This window comes from Zingiber officinale, chromosome 3A (assembly GCF_018446385.1).
Source record: "Zingiber officinale cultivar Zhangliang chromosome 3A, Zo_v1.1, whole genome shotgun sequence".
Taxonomy (NCBI): domain Eukaryota; kingdom Viridiplantae; phylum Streptophyta; class Magnoliopsida; order Zingiberales; family Zingiberaceae; genus Zingiber; species Zingiber officinale.
The window spans coordinates 4,746,593-4,762,192 of NC_055990.1; positions in this window are offsets into that span (position 1 = coordinate 4,746,593).

The following is a 15,600-nucleotide window of genomic DNA, read 5'->3' on the forward strand; positions in this document are numbered from 1 at the left end:
TTATCATTTTACATAATTATTACCACATTTCTATGATATTTATTTTTTAAATAATATTTTATATTTTTATATAATTTGTATTTCTATATTTTTTATGCATATTTTTGTGTATTTATATAAATTTTATCATTTTTTATTTTTTTTTATTAATTTTATATCTTTTTCATTATAAAAAAATAATTTTGATACAATATTTACAATATAATAATAATTATATAACAAATAGTATATCAAAATTATATTTAGATAATTAAAAATGATTAATCTATATAGTTTAAGGATATTGTTGTTATTCAACTAAAAATTAAGTTTGAAAGTAATTATTAGTCAGACACTCCAATTTTATCTTATATTGGCTTTTGACTTCTATTTCCAAACACTTTATACTTTAGCTTCTTAATAACTCCAAAATAATCTCTATAAGAATCACTTTTAAATAATCAAAAGCTCTCCCAAATACTCCCTTAGTCTTTCCATACATAATCTCTTTGGATTTGAGGCTTGCATGATATGGAGGACTCAAATTGAGTCCAAAAGTCACTTACACATTCATGGCATTCTCCTTAGTCTTCTCATACTCAAACTCCCATCATTTGAGGCCTCTATGTCTATCACTGATTACTAAAAAAAATCCTTGAAGGACTTAAAGGGCTTAGATTGAGTTCAAAAGGCCAGCTTTACATTCCTAGAATTCCCCTTAGTCTTCCCGTGATTATTTTCCTTGGATCTAAGGTTAGAGTGTTCATCATGAGCTTTTTGTCAAAAGACCTTGATGGACATGGAGAACTCAAATTAGATCCAAAAGTCCAGCTTCACATTCATGGAATTACCCTCTATTTTTCCATGCTCATTTTCCTTGGATCTGAGTCATGCATGCGTCTTTCCCACAAAAAACCTTAATGGACCAATTAGAGGACTCAAATCGAGGTTAAAAGATCATATTCACATTCCTAACGTCCCCTTTCAATTTTCCCATACTCATTTCTTAGGATCTGAGGCCAAGGGGTCACCTTTACATTCCTAGCATTTTTAAGTCTTTTTTATGCTTAGTTTCTCTAAATTTGAGGCCTATACGACCATCAAAAGGCCAGAAAAGTTCTGGATGGATCTAGAAGATCAAGGTTGACTCCAAGAGGTCACTATTATATTTCTAAGAGCATTTCCAATGTAAATTTTTTAAAAGATTTGTAAAGTTAAAAAAAATCAACAAAAAAGTTCTAATGAGTATAAAAATAAGCTTTGAGATTTTTAGTTGAAGAATATGTTTAATTTTTTAAACTTGTTTTTTTCCTTTGAAGATTGAGCTATTAATCATTAAAAAATAATATTGCATGTTTGACTTTTTAAAATTATTAAATATTTTATTTAATAGTTAAATTATACATATTTTTTAAAAAAATAAATATATTTTATAAGTTAAAAAAGTACAAATGACTATAATTAAATTAAAATTCATAAGTTAATTAAATATTAAATAAAAATTATAAATTAAATTAAATTAAAAAGCATAAGTTCATTAATTTAATAATTAAAAATTACAAATAAATTAAATTAGATATGAGAATTAATTAAAATATTAAGTAAAAATTATATAGAGATATTAAATAAAATAATAATAAATAAAGATATGTGATTTGTAATGTAGGATCTATAACAATTTGTATGGAGGTTTTTTTATTGTGGAGAGAATAGTTGATTTTTTCACTTTTGATATAACATTGATGTGGTATATTCGAAACTACAAAAAAACTTATAGAGAAAGTTTAATTATTGGAGATATCGTAACATTCCTCTCAGTTTGAATCTGAGACCTTTAGAGTTTACCTCACCATACGCCTATGGCCTATGTGTTGTTGCAGGAGAGCACTAGCACGGTAATATATTTGCACCAAAATAGCAAGCATGCTATAAACAGGTAAATAAAAAAATAAGATTCAGAAATTGTTATCTTCCGGTTGAAGCGTCGGCGTGCCGACTATCTTTATAGAATTTATTGTCGTCCACGGTGCAGAGGCTCTTCGCCAAAATTCTTCCAAGATCCGACAACCACTCGCGTCGTCCGTAGGTGCACTCCAAGACGAACGTCGCACTCAGACTCAACCTCAGATCGCGGAACCAAGCCTCAGGACAGCGTACGCACACACAGAGAGAGAAGAAGGAGAAAAGTAGACAGACTATTCGAGAGCTACTGAACGAGGAACAGAGGCGCAACATTTATTCACTTCGAAGAAGTAAGCACTGCTTCGCCAACGAACAAAAGCGTCGGTTCCCTCACACGCGGGATACTGCTTCGCCAGCGAACCAAATCATTGGTTCCCTCACATGCTGGACAGAACCAAACCGTGCGTCGCTTCCTCACGCGCGCGGGACAGAACCAAACCAAACCAAAGACTGGCAAAAACAAACCAGGCCGCCTGCAAGCGTGAGACCCAAGAGCTAGGGATTTGCACCCCCCCCTGCGAGCGATGATCGCGCCCGATTTATGTATTTCCGGCTCGAACCCCCCCCCCCCCCAAACCACCTGATTTAGGCTCGACCCGCGCATGCGTGTAGGTCCCCTTAACTTTGCTAAGCAAGGATGGAAGAGCTCCATATATAAGGTATTCCAACCTTCTTAGTTTAATAATGTGGGACTAAATGCATACATATATGCATTACTAGAACAACAACAAAAAAAAAAACAAAGAATAGTTGAATTAAAAACACGGAACTCAACACTATATACCTACATGTACCTCCCTCTATATCTGTAGCGTCAATACTAAGGGAGCCGCTAAGATAACGGATCTATCTTAAATTTGAGGCCTTTATATTCATTAATGACTTTGGAAAGAAAAAGTCTTTAATGGACCTGGAGGGACCATGATCCCAAAAGATCACTTTTACGTTCCTAACATTCCATTTAGTCTTCCCATAATTGTTTTCCTATGTCAAAAGTTCTCGATGATAAATTTAGTTAGTCTTATTGGCTAGCTTTGGGATAGCAGGTCTGGTCCTAAGGAATTTTTTCACCGGCTGGTAGGATAAATCTAGTGCGAACAATTTAGAAGTTCGCCATCTTTTGATTGTGTGCCTCATTTAGAGGAATAATTCTACAAATACGCCATAGCTAGGGATATAACCGTGGATATCTAGATAACAACTTAGACACCCTACCGCTGCACTATACCCCTGGGGCATTGTCAAAAGTCCTTTATGAATCTAGAGGGGATACAGATTGAGCTCAAGTGTATAATGAAAGTTAATTAGTTTCACACACACACACACACACACACACATATATATATATATATATATATATACTGAGACTAGCCCATGCGTCGTCCACTGAACGACCGTGCACGTGAAGGATATCAAAACTCTATATATAGAGAAAGAGTTTTAAAATCCACTCGAGACGCCCGGGAGTAGTCAGGGGCCCAGATTCACTGAGAGTCGCCCCTGTGTCGCCCATCGAACAGCCATACAGGATAAAAAAAAACCATATATAAAAGAAACTCAAGCAATGCAAACACTTTTCAATTAAATGGTTTGACACCATTGTTTCTACTCCACAGGCTATATATGACTCGTCAATGAGTCACTCCCCAAAGTCCTTCTATTTTTTCTCCTTTAAGGAAAGCCCTTATAGCCTTACAATTAGAAGAAGACAAAAAGATAAGAGTATGAAATGCAATAAGAAAACAATACAAGCTTGGAGTTCATTTTTGTGGACTTGTTTTCACTTGATTTCACTTTCTTTCATTCATATTCATTCTCCTATAAAAGTCTTCATTGCTTTCTTACAGTATTTATGTTCTACTTCAAACCAATTTACTGTCTGGCTTGCTAATGAATACTTCGATTGATTGTTTCTTCTTCTAGTTACCTTCATTGCCTGCCAATGTATACTTCTTTTCCTAGTAAACTAATATACTATAGCTTATATATCATCTCCAGTTGCCTTCTTGCCTTGCTAATACATACTTCAGTGTAATGCTAATTTTCCAATTTGACTATTCAACTGTAGCTTATATATCATCTTCCAACCTTTGTCAAACAATAATTTTCTTCTAGATTTTCTATTAGATCAACAGTTGGCTAGTCGACTGACCTTACCTTAGTAGACAAACCTTCCTTAATTGACTATTCAGTCAATTGATCCATAAAAAAACATTTTATTCTCTCACAAATTATCCCAAGTTGATTCACGCAATAGTCAACTGAATCCAACCTTCAGTCAATCAAATTGTTAACTAAAACTAACATTAAAGTTGAGTCATTGCCAGATTGCCTAAGTCAAGGTGTACCCAAAGTATAAGACACTCATAAACTCTCATCTCACTTAGACTTTCTTGGCAAGACACCGCTCCAAAACTTTCTCATCTTGTCAAAGGGCCTTCCTTTGAGACCTCATTTAGCAAGAGGCCTCACCTCCATTACTATCTTTGCTAAGAGGTATTTAGTCAATATTGTTCTACTAAGACTTCTACTTGCTAGAACATCTTGCTCCTAAACATCATTTCATAAGTATTTGATCAATCTTCACATGTCATGACTTTTACTTGTCATGTATCCAATAAATCTTGACCTAAAGAGACTTCAACTTGTCAAACATCCAATCAACTTTAACTTACATGATCTTTCAACTGCCATGTACTACTTTGATTTCTTTCATTGTCAAGTATCTAATCAACTTTGACCAGGACCAGAACTTCCATAACCTCAGGGTGGTGTGGTGGTTAAAGCATGAGGTGTTGTCACATGAGATTTTAAGGTTGAAACTCGACGCGAACGAGCATGCTTTCCCCATGCCTTGGCCACCTGCATTAATGGCTTATAGTTACTCGTGATTTACCTCCTCTGTGATGGCCTAGAGACGAATTAACAGAGGTGTTGGGACGAGCGGATCACCTTTTGTTATATGAAATTTTAACTTTCCATTTCATCCCCCTTTTAGGATAAATTCTAACTCGTTCCCTACCTAGGTCATGAGAGTTCCGCCTCAAACCTATATTTACTTACTTCCAATTATAAGTACCAAATATTAATAAAGGTTACCACTTATGAAACCAAATGATAAAAACATAGGTCAAATTCAAAATACATTTGCTTGAAACCAACTATTTGATACAGATCAAAAACTCAAGTTGGAATCATCCGACCAAATGTTTTTACAAAAGCTTGATAAACCAATTTTAGGTTCTTTGTACCAAATACAATTGATCCCCACAAGGTGGATTACCTGTCCACCTTGTTTTATGATTCTCCCTATCAAAGTTTCTTCCACCTTAATGAAGCCATTCTCCCTCTTAGAGAAGCATCTCCGCTAAAAGAAATATCTCCCCCTTAAAAGATGTTTCTCCCCCCTAAATAAAGAATATTACACAAACAATATTCCAAAATTGAGAAATAATAAGAAATATAATTTTTAGAATCTTGTCTAAGTGTTGAGAGGTGAAAATTTGAATAAAGTAGTTTGATGTTAGCTAGAGTTTTAAACTGAGTTCAATTAATTGATGTGGTTGTTCAATCAACTGCTCACAAAATCAACCATCATTTCTAGTTCAGTTGAATGAGTTTGTTGATGGTGTCTCTTTTCAGGCTCCTCCTTACCTTCCTTCTATGGGGATACGGTCGCAACAGATTCTCCGAGAAGCCTGCGAATCAACGAGCATCAGTTGGGGGCTAGCATTGCCAAGGTGGCCCCTTCAACAGTCAAGTCAAGAGGCATTTGTGAGTGTCAAGAATAATTATATCTTTACCTACCTTTACAAGGGCTTATAAAGTTGCAGCGGACAAGGGTCCACGGTGACTATCATGCTAGCCTTGGACCAGTTCAAATCTTCTGTCCTGAAAACTCCTCTGTCCCTCTGTCTCACGCAGAAAATGACAAGATGGAATAGTGTTTCTCGTGAGAAACATGTCACGCCGAAGACCAAAAACGTCGAGAAACACTTTCGCGGCGCATCCCTCTCTATGCCCTAACCCTTTCTCCTTCCCATGGCTTCTGTCCCGACGAAGGCCCGCCGGTGTGAAATCTCGTCGTCTTCCAACTGTCGATGGCAACAGGTGACACCATCGAGGCTGCTCCCTTCTCCTTCCCACCTTCGACGCGACCCCTTCCCACCTTCGACGGCAACAGGCAGCACCCCACCTTCGACGGGAGAAGGTAGCACCATCGACATCCCCTTCCGAAGTCGACGACCTCCCCTCTCGAAGGCATCCAGGACCTCTAGCTTCGTCTCCGCCTTTCCTCAACGAAGATCCTACTTCGTCTCCGCCTTTCAGGTATATGGTTCTAGAAAATTCTGCTTCTTTTTTCAAGTTCTTTATCTAGTGGAATCATTTTGTTTTTTATTTTGTTTTTGTCTGTGTTTTTGTTTCTGCTTCTGGTGGAATCTATGTTCTTTATTTGTGTTGTGTAATTCCACCAGGTATGTGCTATGTTCTTGAATCTTAAATCAGTTTGGTTCTGTATCTATTTCTTATGCCAATTTGCACTTTCTCTTTATGTTTCAGTTTCTTGTGCCAATTTGCACTTGTGCCAATTTCTTGGTAAAAAATATGATCTGTGTAACCATTATCTATAACTATTTTGTCATCACATTGTAGAATTTGCATTGTGATATGTGTAGAAAATATATACATTTCTTGATTATTTTTTTTTTATTCAGGATCAAGGTAATTATCATGGAATTGTCGTTGGTTGAATCTACGAGTTGTCGTAGGTTAAATTTTGATGCAAACGAAGACTGTCGGGATAATGAGTTTGATGTTATTGATGAGGGTATGAACTCTACCATGTTATTGATGAGTTTTGACATATCTATCATAGAAGAATTGATGCCAAAAATCGGTATGGAATTTAAGACAAAAGAGAATGCTTATGAATTTTATTTGAAATATGCTAAACAAGTTGGATTTGGCATAAGAAGGAGTAAAAGCCACAATGATAAATCGGGTAAATTAGTTGACAAGATTTTTTGTTGTTGTGCACAAGGAAAAAGAGAAAAAGACAAACGAGATGTTTATGTGAAATCTCATCGTCCTGAAACAAGGTTTGGTTGTGAGTGTAAAATGAAGATTAGTTGTCGAAAAAATGGCAACTTGAGTGTGGAGCAATTTGTTAAAGAGCATAATCATTATCTTTCAAGTCCAAACAAAACTCACCTCTACAGAAGTCATAGGAATATATCTTCTTCTGCGGCAATACAGCTTGAGATGGCAAGTCATGTGGGAATCCCCCCAAAAGCATCTCATGATCTTATGGTGAAACAAGTAAATGGGAGGGAGAATTTAGGTTTTATTCCTCAAGATTACAACAACTACTTGCGATCCAAAAGAACAAGAAATATCAGAGTTGGTAATACAGGAGGTGTATTGGAATATTTGCAGAAAATGCAGTTTAATGATCCTAATTTTTTTTATGCTATTCAAGTTGATGAAGATGATTTGATAACTAATATTTTTTTGTGTGATGCTAAGATGAGAGCTGATTATGGCAATTTTGGAGATATTGTTTTCTTTGACACAACCTACAGGAAGAACAATGAAAGTCAACCAATTGCGTTGTTTGTGGGTGTTAATCATCATAAGCAATCCATAATTTTTTGTGCAGTTTTATTATATGATGAAACATCTTTGACATTCGAGTGGTTTTTGATACATTTACTAAAGCTATGTGTGAAAAAAATAAATAACTATTCTTACAGATCAAGATGCAGCAATGACAAAGGCTTTAACTTCCAAATGGCCTGAAACACATCATCGTTTGTGTATTTGACACATTTATCAAAATGCGGCAATACATTTGAGTGGAGTTTTTTCTGAGTTCAAAGAGTTTACTAAAGATTTTGTCTCATGTATATATGATTTTGATGAAGAAGAAGATTTTATTTCAGCTTGGAAAATGATGTTGACCAAGTATGCACTTGAAAACAATGATTGATTGAGACGTATGTTTTGTATAAAAGAAAAATGGGCTTTAGTATATGGATGACATATGTTTTGTGCAGATATGACTACAACCCAAAGAAGTGAGAGCATGAATAGTATTCTAAAAAGGTACGTCACTTATCAACACAAGTTTTTAGACTTTTTCGATCACTTCCAAAGACTGCTTGATGATCGTCGATATGAGGAGTTAAAAGTTGATTTTAGATCAAATACAAGTATTCCATGTCTATTGTATCCAATTGAAATTTTAAAGCATGCATGTTCTATTTATACTCCTGAGGCATACAAATGTTTTGAACAAGAGTGGTACAAATCTCATGATTCTATTATACAAATTTATGAGGATGTTGGATCGCATACAAAATACAAGGTTACTTCTCACAAAAAGAGTTACCATCATATAGTTACACTTTATTCATAGGGTTAAAAGATTGAGTGTAGCTGTGGAAAATATGTTTTTGCTGGGATTTTGTGTTTTCATATTTTGAAAGTATTTACGATGAAAAATATCATGAAAATCTCAAGTGAGTATATATTGAAAAGGGGAGCACAAAAAGCAAAAGATGGATACTTTGGAATTATTGAACTTGTTGCAAACAAAGGTAGTTTGGATCCAAAAACTTACAACAGTATGCGATATAAAGAATTGAGTGGATTGTATGTTCAACTGGTTACCAAGGCAGCAGAGAGGGAAGACACTTACAAGGTTGTTAAAGACGGTTTGTTGAGTATGTTTCAGATGGTGGATGAGAGGTTACAAGTTAATGAAGCAACTGTCCAACACTTTATTGAAAGAGAGTTTGAAATTGGCGAAGGAAACTCTCTTGGAGTCAAAGGAATAAAAACAAAGAAGAAAGCGGTTTCAGGTAAGAGATTGAAAAGTGGCTTAGATAAGATTTCAAAGAAAAGAAAAGTGGTGAGGAAAAATAACCAAACTTCAATAATTGTTAAGGTTTCACCCCCTTTCTTATTAAAGTGTTGTTTATTTGTTGTCATTTCATTTGAGAAAATATATAGAATTAAATCATTCTATTTTTTTTTGTATATCAGGATATAGAAGAGCATTATGAAAGTATATCCAACATGCCTAGTGTTGAAGGTTTGAGTATGGCCAAAACTCAATTTCAACTACTTTTATCAACACAACTATCTCAGGTTCACTCTGATATTAGTTATTTTCAGACAATTGACTAGGAACGATGGTAAGAAACTAACTCTTCTAATGGATATTTAATTGTTTTATAATTTGAAAGGATTTAGAGAGTATCTAAGGAAAAAGTAGATTGGAATTAGAAATGTATTTTTTTTCTTCTTGAATTCAATGATATTTTTGTTAAACCATTGCCCTGGTGGCTTATATCATATATGAAAGATCCTTTTTCTGCTCTATAAATAACAGCCTATCATGGTTTTCATATCTCATCAGAAACTGTTCCCTTTGCATTTCATTGCTCCATTTTGCATTTGTCCCGTGGCCACACATGGAATACTCTAGTTTGCACCAATAGCTTGCCACAATGAAGAAGAGTTTCTTTGATCAGGTTAAATTTCTATGCTTCATCACTTTAGTATCTTTGTTTTTTTGTAGAACTCACAATTACTTGTTTCCTTCCTAAGGGCTATAAATTACTGTTTGCCAACAACTACAAGACAGTAATACAAACAATAATTTTCTTCTAAATATAGTACAGCAATAGCTAACGGTGTAAGAATAAGCATCCTGCTATCTATTTAATTCTCCCGTTTTATGCTTCCTTACTACATAAAGAGTTTCTCATGTAATGTTTGTTGATGGCTAATGCAAAGTCAACATTGTTTAATGAGCAACTAAGACACACATATTGTCTGATGGCTAGTTTAAATGCTTAACTTTCCTGTCTCAGTCACTTCACAGAATGTTGTTGTCAGCATGCAACATTGTCAAATACTCTGAACACTAGCACTGAGTTTTTTTCTCAGTCTGATGGTTAGTTTTTTTCTCTCAAGGGACATCAATTGTGTGGATGTTGAAATGCACGTCAACAAAAAGTGATTGATGTCAATATAGGTATATGTTTCTATTATGTTATATTAGCATGTATTGATGTACACAAAGATAATTGTTTCCTAATTATGAATATCTTACTTTTGCACATCATAGGCCGGAGGAGGGTTATTCTTACGCAACAAAGAGTGATGATTGATGTCTCCTTTCCATTCTAATGCATGTGAAATTGTGTTCTAGTAACTAAAACGACATTTGTAAAATATACATATTTCTTGTTATTTAGTGAACTATGAGTCTGCAATTTTGGTTGTGATTGAATTATGTTTCTCTATATTGTTGATCAAATTTGCATAAACGTTTTCAAATTTGTATAAATAGTTGTGTGAAAGTTAGTAATAGCAATAGTATGTACATCCATATCCATGGTAATTATCATCTTACAATTTTGCTTCTTGTTCTTGTAATATAAAAAAAAATAGCCATGGTAACAATTTTGCTTCGTGAATTTGTTCAATTCTTCCAGATTCCTCATCTTCCTTGTCCCTATCGATCAAGTCCTATAAGTTCTCTAAAAGCCATTAGAAAAAATGGTCGTGTATATCAATAATATCTTTGAGATTAACAAAGAACAATTCAAAGTGGGAAGCAATCTCGGCAATGCGTGCTAAAGATGGCTTAGACATGGATAAGCAAAGATAATATCATAACATCATTTGTTGACATACGAAGCTAACTGAAGAATACATAACTAATATCCATCCATAAACAATAAAATCACATGTCAACATCATCCATAATTATATTTCTTTATCACATTACTACTAAACCAGACCAACTAACAAACAAAACAAAATATGATAAAAGAAATGATCCCTTGTCACTAATATCCAGATGATAAAGCAGTACATTAATTTCTCATATTGTGTCGGGATAATAATGTATTCACTTCCTACTCTCGGCTCCACTCTTGCTTGTCAGCAGATATATTACTAGTGTCTTGTTTAATTACAAATATAGACTCTTACACTTCAACCATCCATGTTGCCCTCCGTATATAGAATATTCACAGGTTGTTGATTGATCTGAATACCAGCACCAATGTTCTTAATCGGGTACATTACCTGCATCAAATTTAGTATGAGTCGATACTACATTACTTGATGATGTCGTTCGATAGCAACCTAAAATAAATTCAATAAAATTAAAAATGATAAAGGAACCCTTGATCAAAATGACCCCTCTTGAATCTTGAAAGTAAGAAAAAAAGTATCATCAAATTTAAGTGCAACTTATAATATGATGTACCTCCTTAATAATGTGCCGATTATGTCCTTAGGCGCTAGTGTTTTCTTAGTAAAATGTTTAAAATGAATCTAAAGGAAGATTCTTTCTTTATGTTGTAGTTTTTAAATTTATCTTTGTTTTCAAACATGTTCTACGACTTGAAGCTAAAATATAATTATAATTGGTTGTAATGGAATAAATCACACTTCATATTGCTTACAATTGCAAATTAAAACATTTTCTACAAAATACTATATGTAATTAATCCTAAAATACATATAACCTAATAATATCTCAAAATAAAAATACGCAACAATGTATTTGCTTTCTAGTGCACAATTTAGTTTTATGTTGCTCTAGGTATTAATTGGTTAAATTCTTTTTTCTTAATTTAACAACCTTATCCTTTTTGTGGATTCTCACCAATATTTATCTATAGTTTATTCTTACGTAGAGGATTTAAATATTTGTTTATCTTCTATGTTGCTAGGTTTTATTCTTCACATCAATTGGGTGGTGGAACACTAGAAAAGAACAAGACTTGACATTGGTGAGGAAAAAAAAAAAGCAAAGTGTTTCAGAGCATGTATACTGGTGAGATCTATACAACTAAGAACACGGATTCTGCTAAGGCGAGAAAATAAACACGAGGCAAAAACGAAATAAAAACAAATAGTTCCACCCGGATAAATAGCGAAAAAATAATGTAAAAAAGCCATATACTTGAAAAGGTGAAATGACCCAGGATCTTCGTTGAGAAAAAATATTCTAGAAGCTGAAGGTCTGGATGCCTTCGGGAGGAGGTCGTAGACTTGAGGAAGGGCGTCGATAGTGCGCCTTCTCCGTCGAGAAGTGGGGTGCTTCACTGGAAGGAGTCGGTGGGAAAAGTGCCATGAAGGTGGGAAGGAGAGGGCAGCCTACGATGGTGTCTCCTGACTGGAAGGCAGTTGAGCGACGAGTTCGCACGGCCGGGCCTTCATCGAGACAGTAGGTAGGAGAGAAAGGGATAGGGCTAAGGGTTCTGTCGCGAAAGTGTTTGTTGGGGATGCCGTCGTGGGAAAGCGAAGGGGTTGGATGAGCAGCACCCAATCCTTTAACTACACTTGTTAACTAGCAATGAGCTAAAGAGGGTTGGCTAAACTAAAGACAAGAATGAAAAGAATACAAACCGCTAACAAGCTCGTTCATTGATTTCAAATAACACTCCCTACTCACGATTGTAGTAGATCAGACGATCCCTCGATCAGTCGGTGGTTAATCCCAAAAAAAACTCATTAACGATATCTCCTTGTGGAATTGGAAAACCTGCCTAGCTTTCGATCAAAGGCACTTGGATTACTGGGGCACTAGTTGACTACTAATTGGGGTTACCCACACTAATTTTAAATTTCCAGGATAACCTAGCCAGGCTTGGTTATATAGGTGAAGGTTGAAAACCACTTCTGATCGACGCCCTCTGTGGAAATTCGTAGTTACATCCCAACTGACCGATACTGATCGACTACTCAAACTAGCGGTCGGTAGCAAAACTATCTGATCGTGATCTTTAGCCGGCCGAGCAAACGAACAAGTGCTGCGCGCGGTCGACTGCGCGTTATTTGCACGATCAGCGCTGAATCGACGCCAATCATTGCTGTCACGCTCTGATAAAACCCTAAGGCAAACCGAGACTCAAGTACAATCTCTAGTACTCATTACCTCACCTTTATGGCTCACAGCCATGTTCTTGCAGCCTTGAGGCGACCCCTTAAACTTACTTCACTTTGGCTCCTCGTCCCTCGGATGCATTCAAGCCCAGCAGCTCGTCCCAATACCATCGCCGGCGCGTATGCCTCGAAGTTCCTTCCCTCGACCCTTGTCTCAACGCCTTGTCACGATCTCGGATGCTCCATCTGCGGACCCAGAGAGCCATCAGCACAGTCACATACCCTTTGCTTGGCGTTGGCAAAGCTAAGGCTGAAACTGAAAATTTGAACATGAAAACTCATATTCAATGCAAGAATATATTAGTTATTTGGCATAAATCACATATGTCTACATCCATCACAGATTTTTTTTCTTATAAAAAGTATTTGATGGATACAAAGAAACTAAAATTAGAAAAATTTAACATAGTAAGACTAGGGGAGTCTAAGAATACATTGGTGCAAGTTTAAAGTGAATTAGAAGCGTTTAGATCCATGAAGAACTTTTTGCAAAAATCCTTGATGGTTGCAAGGGCATAAAAAATAATGAATATGCGAAGACTCAAGGGTGCGCAAGGAATGCATCATTGTTGATTTGGAGAGAATCGGATGTGCCCAACTCCATAAAAGAAAAGAAAAAAAAAACCTTTTGCAAATGTGATGGCCCTTGTTTGGAGTGAATACTATGTATCTAGGCTCATTAAGAACCTTTTGCCAAAGTCCTTGATAGTCTTAGATCCGAGCATGCCTTCCTCTATATTTTGGCACTGCACTAATGACTAATAATCACTTGTAATTTATCTCCTCAGTGTTGGCCTAGAGACGGATTAGCGGGAGCACTAAAAGCGAGCAAATCATCTTTTTTACCACATTGATAACCTTAGATGGTCTGAAACAAGGAAAGTTATATATGGAAAGATATATGGAAAGATTATGCTAAGTGTCAAAAATGTATCTATGACGATTAGGAATGAACACTAGGCTTCCATATGTATCAAACACTTTGTTTGACACTCAACAATATCTGTATCGATCAACTAAAGACTCTGGAGCAGGCTAGATTAGTCTAGATATAGAGTCGGGAACTACAAGCAAAGAAACAACAAGAACACTCATTCATAGGACACCATCAAAACTTACATGATAAATTGTTAAGGAAATTTTAAAAGGTTTCGACAAACTTTACATTGTAAAGTGGAAGAATCTAAGGGGACTACGAATAGCTCAATACTATGGTGTGCTTTAGGTGGCATTGATGCTGTACTTGCTCAAGGGTATTTTTTTGGGGTGAATATGGCGCCAAAACAAGGAGATTAATGTAAAATAATGGCATTTTATATTTGTAAAGTACCATTTGGTGCAACAAAGACTGGAAAGTTCAAATATTACAAAGGTGAAGGAAAACAGCTTCCGTGGCCCAAAGGAATGAATGTGGTACGGTATTGATGGTTTAAAGTAGCAATACGAGTGGAGTATTTTTGAACTTGACAGACAACTATAAATTAATCTCATAATTTATCTTCTTTGATATAATATTGGGGCAAACTATAAAAGACGTCTAAGGTAAATGTAATCATCTTTTATTACAACGAGTGGAGAGTATTTTGATAATTGCGGTTATTTGTAAAATTCTGAACTCGATTTGAGTATTATTAAAATTTAGATACGGGATTTACTAAATTGTTACCAGAAAACTTTTTCAACTATCTCAATGAGCAGAGAAGATGGCATCAATGCAGACGAAGTCGAGCTGAAACTAGACCTCTTCTTCGATTGTCAAATGTCTGACTAGAACAAGAAGCTTAAGTTACGTTCCATTATCATGCCAACTTCATGATCCAGTGTCTTTTTGGGGTAGGGCATGCATGACACACCCTTTTTTCACGTTGAAAGGATTTGAGAGAGCAAAGGTACACAGGAACCCCCGCCGCTCTCCTTTTGGACTACGATTCATGTATCATGTTCTTCCACTACTATCAACGATTAATAGGCGATGGATTAGGTGAATTCGGATCGGATTGTAAATTGATTACTAAAAAAATTCTCAATCCCAATCTGACCAAAACTCAACCCAAAAATTTTAAATCCGAACCCAAATAATCCACCCAATTTGAAAAAAAAAATGTTATTTTTTTTTTAAAAAAAATTCTTTGATCTCAATATTTCATTTATACTACATTCTGTTATTTATGTACCTAAAACATTTTAATTTTTTAAATAAAATTTAATTTAATCCTAAAAAACTGTTAAATTCTAAATTTAGTTCAATCCGAACCCTACCTGAAACTAAACCAATCCAAAACCTCCAATCCGAATCCAAAAATCTCCAATCTAAATTTGATTTTTTTTTTTTTCGGATCAAATTAGCAGGTCATCATTTTTGAGACCCCTCACCGCCAAAAAGTCTGAAGCACAAGCTCTATTCTATTCAGTTGCATCACTTTGTGCTGGCTGGCTGCAGCACACACTGTGGTGGATGGGCGATAGCAACGTGAGTACTTGTGATCGGTAGGGCATGGCCAAGTGGCCAATGACTGATCAGCTGTCCTTATCTTTGTGGATCAGCCAATCTAAGGTTTTTGCCTCACCATCGTGACTGCTAGCTGACCTTCTGACTGCCGTAGTAGTGGCTCACTGCTGGTGTGGGTGACCACATGCCGGTACCTACCAGCGTGGTCCAAAAGTGTGGATGTTGATTTCATAACA